Below are 15,025 nucleotides of genomic sequence, written 5' to 3'. Positions count from 1 at the left end.
CTGCATGTGAGTCAGCAGTAGTGCCCTGCCTGGGTCACAGGAGCCCTGACAGTGTTGGCAGTGCCTATTGCACAGGGAAGCTGGTGGGCTCGGGTGTAAGCAGAATGTCTCCAGAGCTGGCCCACTCTGTGGACTTCTGGCTCTTGGCAACAGGCATACCAGGCCAGCCCCCCCAGGGGGCTTTTTCTATCCCTTGTTGACTGTGACATCAAGGCCCAGAGGGGCCTCCCTTTGTTTGTCACAGGCACCAAAAGTGAGGCTACAACAGTGGCTCCTTCCCCTGCATGTGAGTAAGCAGTAGCACCTTGCCTAGGTTGCAGGAGCCCTGGCAGCAGCAGCAGTGGTGCCCATTGCAGAGGGAATCCAGTGCACTCGGGTATAAGCAGAATGTCTCCAGAGATGGCCTGCACTGCAGACATCTTCTGGCTCTCAGCAGCAGGCACACCAGGCCACCCCACCCCCAGGGGGATTTTCTATCTCTTTTTGACTGCGACAACCAGGCCCAGAGGATGCCTCCCTTTATTCATTTCAGGCATTGAAAGAGAGACTACAACACTTCCTCTTCCCTACTGCTTGTGACTCAGCAATACCATGCTGCCACCATGGCCAGCCAGGTTTCTTCAGTAGGCATTCTCTGCTGTGGATCTCTTCCCTCCTGTCCCCTCAGTCCATCTCCCCACAGCCAACAATATTTCTCACCCTGAACCAGTTCTCCGGTTCCCACATTCCAGCTCCCAGACTCCCTGTTCTGCTGTGAACCCACATCTTAATCCAGGACATGCAGGGTCATGTTACAGACCCTCTGTGTGTTTTTCATTCTTTGCTGTCTGCCACAGTTCAGCCACTTCATACTCTTTGTATGGTCCCAAATGCCTCTCTTCTGACCCAATCAAATTCCCTATTGGAAAGGGTGTTCCCCCATCAGATTTCCCAAATTCAGCAATCTCTGCTCTGTTTCACCTCCCCCCACCCCAGGGTGTAGGACCCATCCCTTTCCTTTCTTCTCCTCTTTCTCCTTTTTTTCCCCCTCCATCCTACCCAGTTATGTTGGGGTTTTTGCTGTCCTTTCTGGTATCCAGGGTCTTCTGCTAGTGTTCAGCCGATTTTCTGTGGGAATTATTGCATCTTTTGATGTATTACTGATGGATCTGTGGAAAGAGATGCACTCCATGTCCTTCTACTTCACCACCATCTTTTTCCCTATTTTACTTCATTCTTCTTTCTTCCTGTTCCTCAACTGGATAATCTTATTTTTCCTGCTTGAAGTTCATTGTTTGTTTCTTTTACATGTTGATATCTGCTGTTGAGACCCTCTAGTGAATTTTTTCATTTTGGTTATATTACTTTTCAACTCCCATATTTCTATTTGGTTACTTTTTATAGTTTCTCTCTTTATTGATGTTCTCAAATTGGTAAGACATTGTTATAATACTTTATTTCTTTAGACATAATTTTCTTTACCTTATTGAACATATTTAAAATAGCTCATTTAGAGTTGTTGTCAGGAGTTCCACTTCAAGATGGTGATATAATAGGATCCTGAAAACAACTCCTTCTACAGACACACTGAATCTACAGCTCCATACAGAATGTTTCCTCTGGAAAAAAAATGAAACAAACAAACAAACAAAAAATAACTAGCTGACTCCTACACATCCTGCAAACAAGAAGAAATCCACACTGGAGATCAAAGTTGGTAGGAGAGGCTGATACAGTCTTATCATTAACCCCACCCTGAACATGGTGTCCCTCAATCAGGAGGGAGCTCAACCCTAAACCTCTCCTTGAGGAACAAGGGGGTCAAACCCCTTTTCTGGTATCCCAGATTTTAAGACCTGCACCTAAGAAATGAGCCCACAAAATATTTAGCTTTGAAAGCCAACAGGGGCTCTGTTCATAAGATCTACAAGCCTATAGCAAATTGAGAAACAGTTGTTAAATGACTCACATGGACTCACCTACCATAGGGCCCAGTGCAGAGGCAGCTGACTGAAAAGTGCCTAGACATTTTGTGAGAGAGTCTTTATGTATTTGTGTATCTTAAAGCATCAGCCTGAGGGGCAGACTTCTAATTTAACACACATCTAAGGGTATACTGTAATACTTTGAAAAGATGTAGGCCAGCAGGCACCATCATTGAGCTATCCCTCTGCCTCACTCCAGCTTGCTGGTATCTCCCAAAAAGGAGCTTGTGCACTTGTCTGATGCCTTTATTTTTTTGTTCCCTGCTGCCCAGGGGACACCTCTATGTAACCTAACACTGGTGGCCAGTAGGACTTATTCTCACAAGTCTTATGCCAAAGGACTATAACAAATGCAGAAAGAGTATTTAAACAGCAACTACCTCTAGGGTACAGCAGAGAGGCAACAGACTGAAGTACCCAGTCTCGCTGTGAAAGAGGCCTATTATCTTCTCTTCATGGCTTCAGCCTGAAGGACAGGCTTATAATTAAACACACATCTTAGGGCTGAATATAATCCTCTAACATCTTTATCTAGAGAGTACAACATCTGGGCTTCCTCAGGCAGTTTCTGTTGAGTTCTTCTTTCCTCCCTCATATAGGCAATTCTCTCTTATTTCTTTGGATGCCTTATAAATATGTTTTGAATACAAGACATATTGAATATTATAATATGGCAAATCTGGAAATCATCTTCTCTCTTCTCCCCAGGATTTATTGTTTTTGCTGCTTATTATAATTGTTGTTTGTTTGGTTAGTTACTTTTCTGAACTAATTTTATAAAGAATGTATATTTGACAAATTTCACCCCAAAGTCTCTGTTCTTTTAGCTTACTGGTCAGCTAATTGTTAGACAAAGATTTCCTTAAACACCTTGAAATTAAAAAAAAAAAAATCATCCAAATTTTGCCAAGGGATTTGAGTGTGTGTGCGTGTTGTGTTACACAATCAACACTCAGCCAGATTTGTTACAACTCTTTTTTAACCTTTAATTGCTGTGTATGGAAAGACTTAAGGTCTGCAGTAGGTGAGAATGTATGGCCTCAGATCTTTCCTGAGTATGTGTACAGCCATGAACGTGCATGTGTATTTCTAGATGCCCAAGAATATGTCAGAGCCTTTCAAAGTTCTTAACAACATCTCATTCTCCAGGCTTTTGGAAAGTCTATTGTTTGCTCCAATTGTTATCTTTTGCCTTAGGCAGCAGCAACCTAAGATAATAGCCTATAAATGTTTTCAACAAATTTCCAGTTCCCTGCAAGTAGTTTTAGCACTATGCCAATACTGAGTTAGGTAAAGTAAAGGCTAACCTTTTGAGTTGGTCTTCCAGGGAGCCACTGGACAGGACAGGAAAAATAATTAATTAGAGTTCATTGCTAATGATGTCTATTCTGCTTCTCTGGTACCAAGAATGTGAGCTGATATTCTTATGGTTGCCAGTGAGATGGGTAGTGGTGATGGGACTGTGTTAAAAAAGAGAACACGAATGAACAAAACAAGAAGTGAAACAAGGGAAATAACAGTCAATATCATAGAGACACAAAAAATATAAAAAAATACTCTGCAAAGTTATATTCCAACAAATTGGACAATGAAGAAAAAATGAACAGGGCTTCCCTGGTGGTGCAGTGGTTAAGAATCTGCCTTCCAATGCAGAGCACATGGATTTGATCCCTGGGCCAGGAAGATCCCACCTGCCATGGAGCAACTAAGCCCATGCACCACAACTACTGAGCCTGTGTTCTAGAGTCCGCAAGCCACAACTACTGAGCCTACATGCTGCAACTACTGAAGCCTGTGCTCCTAGAGCCCATGCTTCACAACAAGAGAAGCCACTGCAATGAGAAACCAGCACACCATGATGAAGAGTAGCCCCCACTTGCCACAGCTAGAGAAAGCCCGTGTGCAGCAACAAAGACCCAATGCAGCCAAAAATAAAATAAGTAAATAAGTAAATAATAAAATCTTTTTTATAAAAAGGAAGAAATGAACAAAGCTCTATAAACATACCCCTTTCCAAGACTAAATCAGGAAGAAATAGACAATCTGAACCAATCACTAGTGGCAAAATTGAATTTAGAGTAAAAAATCTCATAGCAAACAAAAGTCCAGGACTGTGTGGCTACACAGGGGAATTCTACCAAACAAATAAAGAAGAGCTGATACTTATCCTTCTCAGGTGATTCCAAAAAATTGAAGAAATGGGAACACTCTCAAATTCACTCTAAGAGGCCACCACAACCCTGATACAAGACCAGGTAGAAAGTACAATGTAAGAAAATTACAGGACAATGTCTCTGATGAATAGAGATGCAAAAATCCTTAAAAAAATCAGCAAACCAAATTCAACAATATATAAAGAGTATCACACACCATTATCAATTAGGAGTTATCCCAGGAATGCAAGGATTGTTCAATATCCATTAATCAGTGTAATATGTTATACTAAAAAAGGGGAAGGATAAAAATCACATTATGATTTCAATAGATCCAGAAAAAATATTTGACAAAATTTAACAGCTATTCTTTGTAAAAATCCTCACAAAAGTTGGTATAGAGGGAACATATCTCAATATAATTAAAGCCATTTGTGACAAACCTACAGCTAATATCATACTTAGTGTTAAAACCTGAAAGATTTTTCTCTAAAATCAGGAATAAGACAAGGATGCCCACTCTTGCCATTTCTATTTAACATAGTTTTAGAAGTCAGAGCCACAGCAAACTGGATGGTAAGAAGTAAAACTCTCACTATTTGCAGATGGTGTGATACTATATGTACAAAACCCTAGAATCTTCACCAAAACAACTGTTAGAACAAATAAATGAATTTAGTAAAGTTGCAGGATACAAGATCAACATTCAGAAACCTGTTGCCTTCTATGCACCTAATAATGAAGTATCAGAAAGAGAATTCAAGAAAACAATGTCATTTATAGTTGCATAAAAAAGAGTAAAATACCTAGGAATAAACTTAACAAAGGAGGTAAAAGGCCTATATTCTGAAAACTATAAGATACTGATGAAGGACATTGAAGATGATACAAATAAATGGAAAGATATCTCATATGCATGGATTGGAAGAATTAATATTGTTAAAATATACAAACTACTTGAAAGCAATCTACAGGTTTAATGAAATCCCTATCAAAATAACATTTTTCACAGAATTAGGAAAAAGAATCCTAAAATTGATATGGAACTACAAAATAGCCCAAAGAGCCAAAGCAATCTTGAGGAAAACAGTGAAGCATGAGATATCACTCTCCCTAACTTCAGACTTTACTACAAAGCTACAGTCAACAAAACAGTATTCTATTGGCACAAAAACAGATACATAGATAAATGGAACATAATAGCCCAGAAATAAAACCACATACTTACAGTAAATTAATCTATGACATAGGAGCCAAGAATATACAATGGAGAAAAGACAATCACTTCAATAAGTGTTGCTGGGAAAATTGGACAGCTACATTTAAAAGAATGAAATTAGAACATTTTCTCATGCCATATACAAAATGGTGTGAGAGTAAAATGGAGTAAAGACTAAAATGTAAGACCAGAAACCATAAAAATCCTGGAAGAAAACATATGCAGAACACACTTTGATGTAAATCATAGCAATATTTTTTAGACGTGTCTTTTAAGGCAAATTAAATAAAAGGAAAAATAAACAATGGGACCTAATTAAACTTACAAGCTTCTGCAGAGTGAAGGAAATCATCAACAGAACAAAAAGACAACCTACTAAATGGGAGAACATATTTTCAATTGAGATAACCAATAAGGGGTTACTATTCAAACTATATAAACAGCTCATACAAGTCAATATCAAGAAAACAAACAACTGAATTTAAAAATGGGTAGACCTGACCCCAATACATAAGGCAAATGCTAACAACTAAGAAAGAGGAAATCAACAGTAACACAATAATAGTGGGGGGCTTTAACACCCCACTTATACCAATGGAGAGATCATCCACACAGAAAATTAATAAGGAAACACAAGCTTTAAATGACACAATAAATTAGCTTGATTTAATAGATATCTATAGGACATTACATCCAAAAACAGCACATTACATGTTCTTCTCAAGTGCACATGGAACATTCTCCAGGATATATCACATTTTGGGTCATAAATGAAGCCTTGGTGAATTCAAGAAAATTGAAATCGTATCAAACTTCTTTTCTGACCACAACGCTATGAGATTAGAAATCAATTACTGGAAAAAAAACTGGAAAAAACACAAACACGTGGAGGCTAAACAATACACTACTAAATAACCAACAGATCACTGAAGAAATCAAAGAGGAAATCAAAAAATACCTAGAGACAAATGACAATGAAAACACAATGATCCAAAGCCTATGGGATGCAGCAAAGGCAGTTCTAAGAGGGAAGTTTATAGCAATACAACCCTACCTCAAGAAACAAGAAAAATCCCAAATAAACAATCAAACCTTACACCTAAAGAAACTAGAGAAAGAAGAACAGACAAAACCCAAAGTTAGTAGGCAAACTGGGACATTTGTAGAGACATGGATGGACCTAGAGACTGTCATACAGAGTGAAATGACTCAGAAAGAGAAAATCAAATATCGTATATTAACACATATATGTGGACCTTAGAAAAATGGTACAAATAAACTGGTTTGCAAGGCAGAAATAGAGACACAGATGTAGAGAACAAACATGGACACCAAGTGGGGAAAGCAGGGAGGGTTGTGGGGGAATGAATTGGGAGATTGGGATACCAAATTTCCCACTCTAAATATATGCAGTTTATTGTCTGTTAACTGTATCTCATTAAAACTTCTTAAAAAAAAAGGCAGACCTGCATAGACATTTTTCCACAGAAGTCATACAAATGGCCAATGGGGACATAAAAAGATGCTCAACATTGGAAATCATCAGGGAAATGCAAATGAAAACCACCATGAGCTATCACCTCACACCTGACAGAATGGCTATCATCAAAAAGACCACAAATAACAATGTTGGTGAAGATGTAGAGAAAACGGATCCCTAGTACACTGTTGGGATTGTAAATTGGTGCAGCCACTGTGGAAAACAGTGTGGAGATTCCTCAAAAAACTAAAAATAAGACTACCATATGATCCAGCAATTCCATTTCTGTGTATATACCTGAAGAAAATGTGGTATGTAATATGTAATATTCCATTTATATATATATGGAATATTAGCAGCCACAAAAAAGAATGAAATTCTGCGTTTTGTAACTATGTGGATGGATCTAGATAGTATTATGCTTAGTGAAATTTCAGAGAAAGACACTCTATTATCACTTATATGCAGAATCTAAAAAATAAAACAAGTGAATGTATACCACAATACAGAAACAAGCTTACAGATATAGAGAACAAACTAGTGGTCACCAATGTGGAGAAGAAATGGGGGAATGCACAAGATAGGGGTATGGAATTAAGAGACACAAACTACTATGTCTGGAATAAATAAGCTAAAAGGACATATTATACAGCACAGGGAAATACAGCTATTTTATAATAAATTTAAATGGAGTATAATCTATGAAAATATTGAATAACTGTTGTGCACATGACAGTAATACAATATTGTAAGTCAACTATACTTCACTTAAGAAAGGGAAAAAATCAATGAATGTAATTCACCATATTAACAGATTATAAAATCAAAAACAATATGCTCATTCCAGTAGTCACTGACGAGGTATATCATTTTTTCTTGAAAAATTCCATGAAAATTAGAAGTATAAGGGAGTTTCCTTAACCTACTAAAGGTCAACCACAAAAACCTATGGATAACATCATAATGGTGAAACGCTGAATCCTTCAGGATTCAGGAATAGAATAATTAAGTCACTTTCACCAGTTTTATTCAAGTATGTACTGCATGTTCTAGCCAGCAGAATCAGACAAGAAAGCATAATAAAGGGCAACCAGGTCAGAAAACAAAAGAAAATCCCTTATTTCAAGACAACATAATCACTTTTTATTTATTTATTTATTTATTTGTTTGTTTATTTATTTATTTATTTATTTATTTATTTATTTATTTATTTATTTATTATTTTTTAATGTTAAAGGCTTGTGAAAGAGTCTTCATGACCACCCTCAGGCCCAATGATTCCCTAGAAAGACTTGCGGAACTCAGAAAAAGCTGCTATACTCACAATTAAGGTTTATTACAGTGAATGAATACAGATAAAAATTAGCAAATGAAAAGATACATGGGGCAGGGTCCTGGAGAAAACAGGCACATGCTTCCAGCTGTCCTCCCCAGAGATTCATGCAGCACTGCACTTCATTCTGCCAGAAATACATGAGAACACGAGGAGTGTTGCCAAAAAGGGACTCTCACTCAAGCCTTGATGTCTTGAGTTCTTATTGAAGATCATCACACAGGTATGCAGCAACCACGTGACTTAGCTACTCAGATCCTAGATACCCCCTCCAAAAATAAAGCATTACATAGATGTTAGAATAGCTAAAACACAAAAAGCTAAAAATAAAACTTGCTGGCAAGGATGCAGAGCAGCAAGAACTTACATTCCTTGCTGGAAGGAATGAGAAATGGTACAGCCATTTTGAGAGACAGTTTGGGAATTTATTTCTGTTTTTTTAAGAACTTTTATTGAGATATAATTGACATACAATAAACTGCATATATTTAAAGTGTACAATTTAATGGGGTTTTTTCTTATTAGTAATGTATATATGGCAATCCCAATCTCCCAATTCATCCCACCACAACACCCCCCCCCCTCACTTTCCCCACTTGGTGTCCATATGTTTGTTCTCTACATCTGTGTCTCTAATTCTTCCCTGCAAACCGGTAGATCAGTACCATTTTCTTAGATTCTGCATACATGCATTACTATACGATATTTGTTTTTCTCTTTCTGACTTACTTCACTCTGTATTACAGGCTCTAGGTCCATCCATGTCTCTACAAATGTCCCAACTTCATTCATTTTTATGTATCACATCTTCTTTATCCATTCATCGGTTGATGGACATTTAGGTTTCTTCCATGACCTAGCTATTGAAAATAGTGCTGCAATGAACATTGGGGTGCATGTGTCTTTTTGAATTATGGTTTTCTCTGGGTATGTGCCCAGGAGTGGGATTGCTGGGTTATATGGTAGTTCTGTTTTTAGTTTTGCAAGGAAATCTCTGTACATTCCCCTCACTTTTACTCTGAACTTAAAACTGAACCAAAAGATTTGTCTTTTGGGAAAAAGTAATAAAGATTTAGAAATAAACTTAACCAAGGAGGCAAAAGTCTTGTACACTGAAGACTCAAAATGTTGATGAAAGAATGTCAGGAAGAAATAAATAAATAGAAAGGCATCTCATGTTCATAGATTGGAAGACTTAATATTCTTAAAATCCCCATGCTACCCAAAGTGGTATGAAGATTCAATTCAATCCATATCAAAATTCCAATGATATTTTTTACAGAAATAGGAGAAACAATCCTAAAATTTGCACGGAACCAGAAAGGACCCCCAAATAATCAAAACAATGTTAAGAAAGAAGAACAAAGGTGGAGGCCTCACACTTCTGTTTTCAAAGCATATTACATAGCTACAATAATCAAAACAGTATGTAACTGGCATAAAGATATATATGCAGGCCTATGGAACAGAACAGAGGGCCCTTTAAAAAAATCTCACACATATAGGGTCAGTTGATAGTTGACAAGGGTGTCAAGATTCACAATAGGGAAAGTACAGTCTCTTTAACAAATAGTGCTAGAAAACTGAATATTCATGTGCAAGAGAATGAAATTTGGCCCTTCTCTTACACCATATACATAAATAAACTCAAAATGGATTAAAGACAAATGTAATACTTGAAACTGTAAAACACCTGGAAGAAAATGTTAGGAAAAGTTTCATGACATTAATCTTAACTTAGGCTACTCTCATGAAATACTATAGACTCAGTGACTTAAACAACAGATATTTGTTTCTCATAGATTTAGAGTTTGGAAATTCTAAGGTCATGATGCCAGCTGATTCAGTTTCTGACAAGAGCCTACTTTCTGGCTTGTAGACAGCTACATTATAGCTGTGTGCTCATATGGCCTTCTGTGCATGTGGACAGAGAGATCTTTCTCTGTTTTCCTTTTCTTTTAAGGGTACTAGTCCTATCACGGGGTCCCTGCTCTTATGACCTAATTGGAACGTAATTACCTCCCAAAGCCCCTATCTCAGACTACCATCGCATTGGGAGTTATAGCTTCCATATATGAATTTTGGTGGGCACAACATTCAGCTCATAACATTCTGCTCCTGGTTATCCAAAATTCATGCTCTTGTCATATGCAAAATGCATTCATTTCATCCCAAGAGCCCCCAAAGTCTTAACTTGTTCTAGGATCAACTCTAAATTCTAAAGTCTCATCTAAATATCATCTAAATCAGGTATTGGTGAGACTGGAGGTAACATTCATCCTGAGGAAGAATTTCTCTCAAGCTGTGAACCTGTGAGCCAGATAAGTAATATGCTTCCAAAATACAGTGGTGGGGCAGGCTTAGGATAGGTATTCTCATTCCAACATGGAAAATCAGAAGGAATAAATTGTTTGCAAGTGAGTCTAAATCGTAACAAGGGAAATTCCATGAGATCTTTAGGCTCAAATATAATTCTCTTAGATTTGATGCCATGCTCCCCAGACCCACTGGGACATTAGTCATATTTCAGGACCTACTAGGTTGGGGATTTTGTCTTTGCCCTGTGGCTTTTCTGGCAGGGTTTTGCAGCCCACCATATTTTTCTGGGTGGCCCACACAGCCCCCGAGTCTCTGCCAGGTGGTCCACAACCTGAGGCTCCAGGCAGCCCCAAACTGCACTGTTGAAACCAAAGTGGTTGCCCCCCACAACCACACACACACACTTTGAATCCAGGGAAGAGGCCCTGATGATCTCTAAATTGACTTTGGGATTATTCTTCCCTTATCTTGAAGAATAGCATATATTTGCAGTCCTTTAGGATCTAAGTTTGACAGCATTCCTTAGTTCCATCTCACTTTCTCTGTCACCTTTATTTCAAACTGCCAATGTATTCTTTGCTATAATCCCATCTCTTCCTGGCCTCTATTTATATGGCTGATTAGGCTTGTGGTTCATTTTCACATTACTCTATCAAATTGTCAACCACACCCCTGGTGTTCTCTTCCAAACACCTTTCTCACCTTTGCAAAAGGGACAGGTTAAGAATTTACCACACCTTTAGTTCTAGTTACTTTTTGCTTAACAATTCCTTCTTCAATTTATGTTCTTTGTCTCTCATTTTTCCATAAGCAGTCATGAGAAACTATGCTAATACTTTAACATTTGGATAAATATCCAATTTTATTGCTCACAAGTTCTACCTTCTAAAAACACTATAATGTGAACACAATCCTAGCCAATTTTATTGCTACTTTATTATAAGTTTGCCTTTTCTTCATTGTTCTTCATTTCATTCTGAAACATCATTAGAGTAGGAGGGAGGGAGAGGGAGAAGGAGAGGGGAAGGAAAACGGAGGAAGAGAGAGACAGAGATATCTTGTATCTCTGTCTTCCTCCTTTTCTAAGGGCACTAATTTCATCATTAGGGTCCCACCTCCATGACCTAATCTAAACCTAAATACCTCCCAAAGGAACCACTTTTAAATATCATCACATTGGGGCTTAGAGTTTCAACATTTGAGATTGGGGGATGGGGACACAAAGAGTTATATGGGTCTTGGCAATAATTTTTTGCATATGACACCAAAAGCATAGGCAACAAAAGAAAAAAGACACAAGTGGGACTAAACATGAAAATTTTCTACACGGCAATGGAAACAATCAAATGAGTGCAAAGACAGCTTATAGAATGGGAGAAAATAGTTGTAACCTGTATATCTGAAAAAGGTTAATATCCAAAATACACATGGATCTCCTAAACTCAATTTAAAATAAAGAGATTAAAATATGGCTAAGAAGCTTAAATGCACATTTCTCCAGAAGACATACAAATGGAAAATAGGTATATGAAAAGATGTTCAAAATCACTAAAAATGAGGGAAATGCAAATCAAACCTCATTCCTGTCAGGATGACCATTAACAAAAAACGAAAACAAAAACAAAACTACAAAACAAAACAAAAAACAGAAAATAACAAGTGTTGGCAAAGACATGGACACTTAGTCATAATGTAAAATGATTCAGCCACTACAGAGATCACAATGGAGGTCCCTCAAAAAATTAAAATAGAAGCAAAGTATGATACAGCAATCTCACTTCTGGTTATTTATCCAAAAGAGGTGAAATCAGATCTCAAAGAGAAATCTGCACTCTTATATTCAATGCAGTATTGTTAAAATAACCAAGAGGTAGAAATAAGCTAAATGTCCATTGACAAATGAATGGATAAAAATATATATATATATACAGGAGAATATTTTTAAGTTATAAAAAAGAAACTTTTTCATATGCTACAATATGAGTGAACTTTGAGAACATTACCCTAAGTCACCCACAGAAGGATAAATAACGCATGATACACTTATTTGAAGTATTTAAAGTAGTTAAACTCATCAAAGCAGAAAGTAGAATGATGATTTCCAGGGACTGGGAGGAGGGGGAATGGGGAGCTGCTTTTCGTTAGGTATCAAGTTTCAGTAATGCAAGGGGAAAACGATTTTAGAGATCTGTTGTACACCATTGTACTTAGATTTAACAATACTGTACACAAAGTTTTGTAAAGAGGGTAAATATATTATATGGTTTTTAAATTAATTTATATTGGAGTATAGTTGCTTTATAATGTTGTGTTAGATTCTGCTGAACAGCAAAGTGAATCAGCTCTCCTATACATATATCCCCTCTTTTTTGGATTTCCTTCCCACTTAAGCCACCACAGAGGAGCAAGTAGATTTCCTTGTACAATACAATAGGTTCTCATTAGTTACCTGTTTTATATATAGTAGTGCATGTACATCAATCCCAATCTCCTAAAGTCATCCTATCCCCCTTTCTACCCTGGTATCCGTACGTTCGTTCTCTGTGTCTATTTTTGCTTTGCAAATAAGTTCATTTGTATCATTTTTCTAGATTCCACATATAAGTGACATACGATATTTGTTTTTCTCTTTCTGACTTACTTCACTCTGTATGACAGTCTCTAGGTTCATCCATGTCTCTGCAAATGGCACAATTTTGTTCCTTTTTATGGCTGATATTTCATTGTATATATGTACTACAACTTCATTGTCCATTCCTCTGTTGATGGGCATTTAGGTGGCTTCCATGACCTGGCAATTGTAAATAGTGCTGCAATGAACATTGGAATGCATGTATCTTTTTGATTATGGGTTTCTCTGAGTATGTGCCCAGTAGTGGAATTGTGGTTCATATGGTAGTTTTATTTTTAGATTTTTAAGGAACCTCCATATTGTTCTCCATAGTGGCTGTACCAATTTACATTTCCACCAATATTGTGAAAGGATTCCCTTTTCTCCACACCCTCTCCAGCATTTAACATTTGTAATTTTTTTGATGATGGCCATTCTGACCAGTATGAGGTGATACACCATTATAGTTTGGATTTACATTTCTCTAATAATTAGTGATGTTGAGCATCTTTTTATGTGTTTGTTGGCCATCTATATGTCTTCTTTGGAGAAAGGTCTGTTTAGGTCTTCTGCCAAGTTTTTGATTGGATTATTTGTTTTATTCATATTGGGCTGCATGAACTCTTTGTATATTTTGGAAATGAATCCTTTGTCAGTTGCTTCATTGGCAAATATTTTCTTTTACTCTGAGGGTTATCTTTTCATCTTCTTTATGGTTTCCTTTGCTGTGCAAAAGCTTGTAAGTTTAATTAGGTCCCATTTATTTGTTTTTGTTTTTATTTTCATTGCTCTAAGTGGCGGGTCAAAAAAGATCTTGCTGCAATTTATGTCAAAGATTGACCTGCCTATGTTTTCCACTAAGAGTTTTATAGTTTTGAATATTACATTTAATTATTTAATCCATTTTGAGTTTATGTTTCTGTATGGTGTTAGGGAGTGTTTTAATTTCATTTTTTTAGATGTAGCTGTCCCAGTTTTGTCCAGCACCACTTGTTGAAGAGACTGTCTTTTCCTCACTGTATATTCTTGCCTACTTTGTCATAGATTAGGTGACCATAAGTGCGTGGGTTTATCTCTGGGCTATCTATCCTGTTCCAATGATCTATATTTCTGTTTTTGTGTGAGTACCATACTGTCTTGATTACTGTAGTTTTATAGTATAGTCTGAAGCCAGGGAGCCTGATTCCTCCAGTTCCATTTTTCTTCCTCAAGATTGCTTTGACTACTTGGGGTCTTGTGTGTTTCTGTACAAATTGTAATTTTTTTTGTTCTAATTCTGTGAAAAATGCACTTGGTAATTTGATAGGGATTGCACTGAATCTGTAGAATGCTTTGGGTAGTATAGTCCTTTTCACAATGTTGATTCTTCCAATCCAAGAACGTAGTATGTCTCTCCATCTGTTTGTCTTGTCTTTGATTTCTTTCATCAATATCTTTTATTTTTCTGTGTACAGGTCTTTTGTCTTCTTAGGTATGTTTATTTCTAGGTATTTTATTATTTTTGTTGCAATGGTAAATGGGATTGTTTCCTTAATTTCCCTTTCTGATCTTTTATTGTTATTGTATAGAAATGCAAAAGATTTATGTGTGTTAATTTTCTATCCTTCAGCTTTACTAAATTCATTGATTAGCTCTAGTAGTTTTCTGGTGGCATCTTTAGGATTTTCTATGTATACTATCATGCCATCTGCCAACAGTGACAGTTTCAATTCTTCTTTTCCAATTTGGATTCCTTTTACTTCTTTTTCTTCTCTGATTGCCACGGCTAGGACTTCCAAAACTATGTTGAATAATACTGGCAAGAGTCGGAACCCTTGTCTTATTCCTGATCTTAGAGGAAATGCTTTCAGGTTTTCATCATTGAGAATGTTTGCTGTGGGTCTGTCATATATGAACTATATTATGTTGAAGTATGTTCCCTCTATGCCCACATTCTGTGGAGTTTT

The sequence above is a fragment of the Hippopotamus amphibius genome, chromosome X, assembly GCF_030028045.1.
Source record: "Hippopotamus amphibius kiboko isolate mHipAmp2 chromosome X, mHipAmp2.hap2, whole genome shotgun sequence".
In the NCBI taxonomy this organism is placed as follows: domain Eukaryota; kingdom Metazoa; phylum Chordata; class Mammalia; order Artiodactyla; family Hippopotamidae; genus Hippopotamus; species Hippopotamus amphibius.
This window is presented reverse-complemented; position numbering follows the sequence as displayed.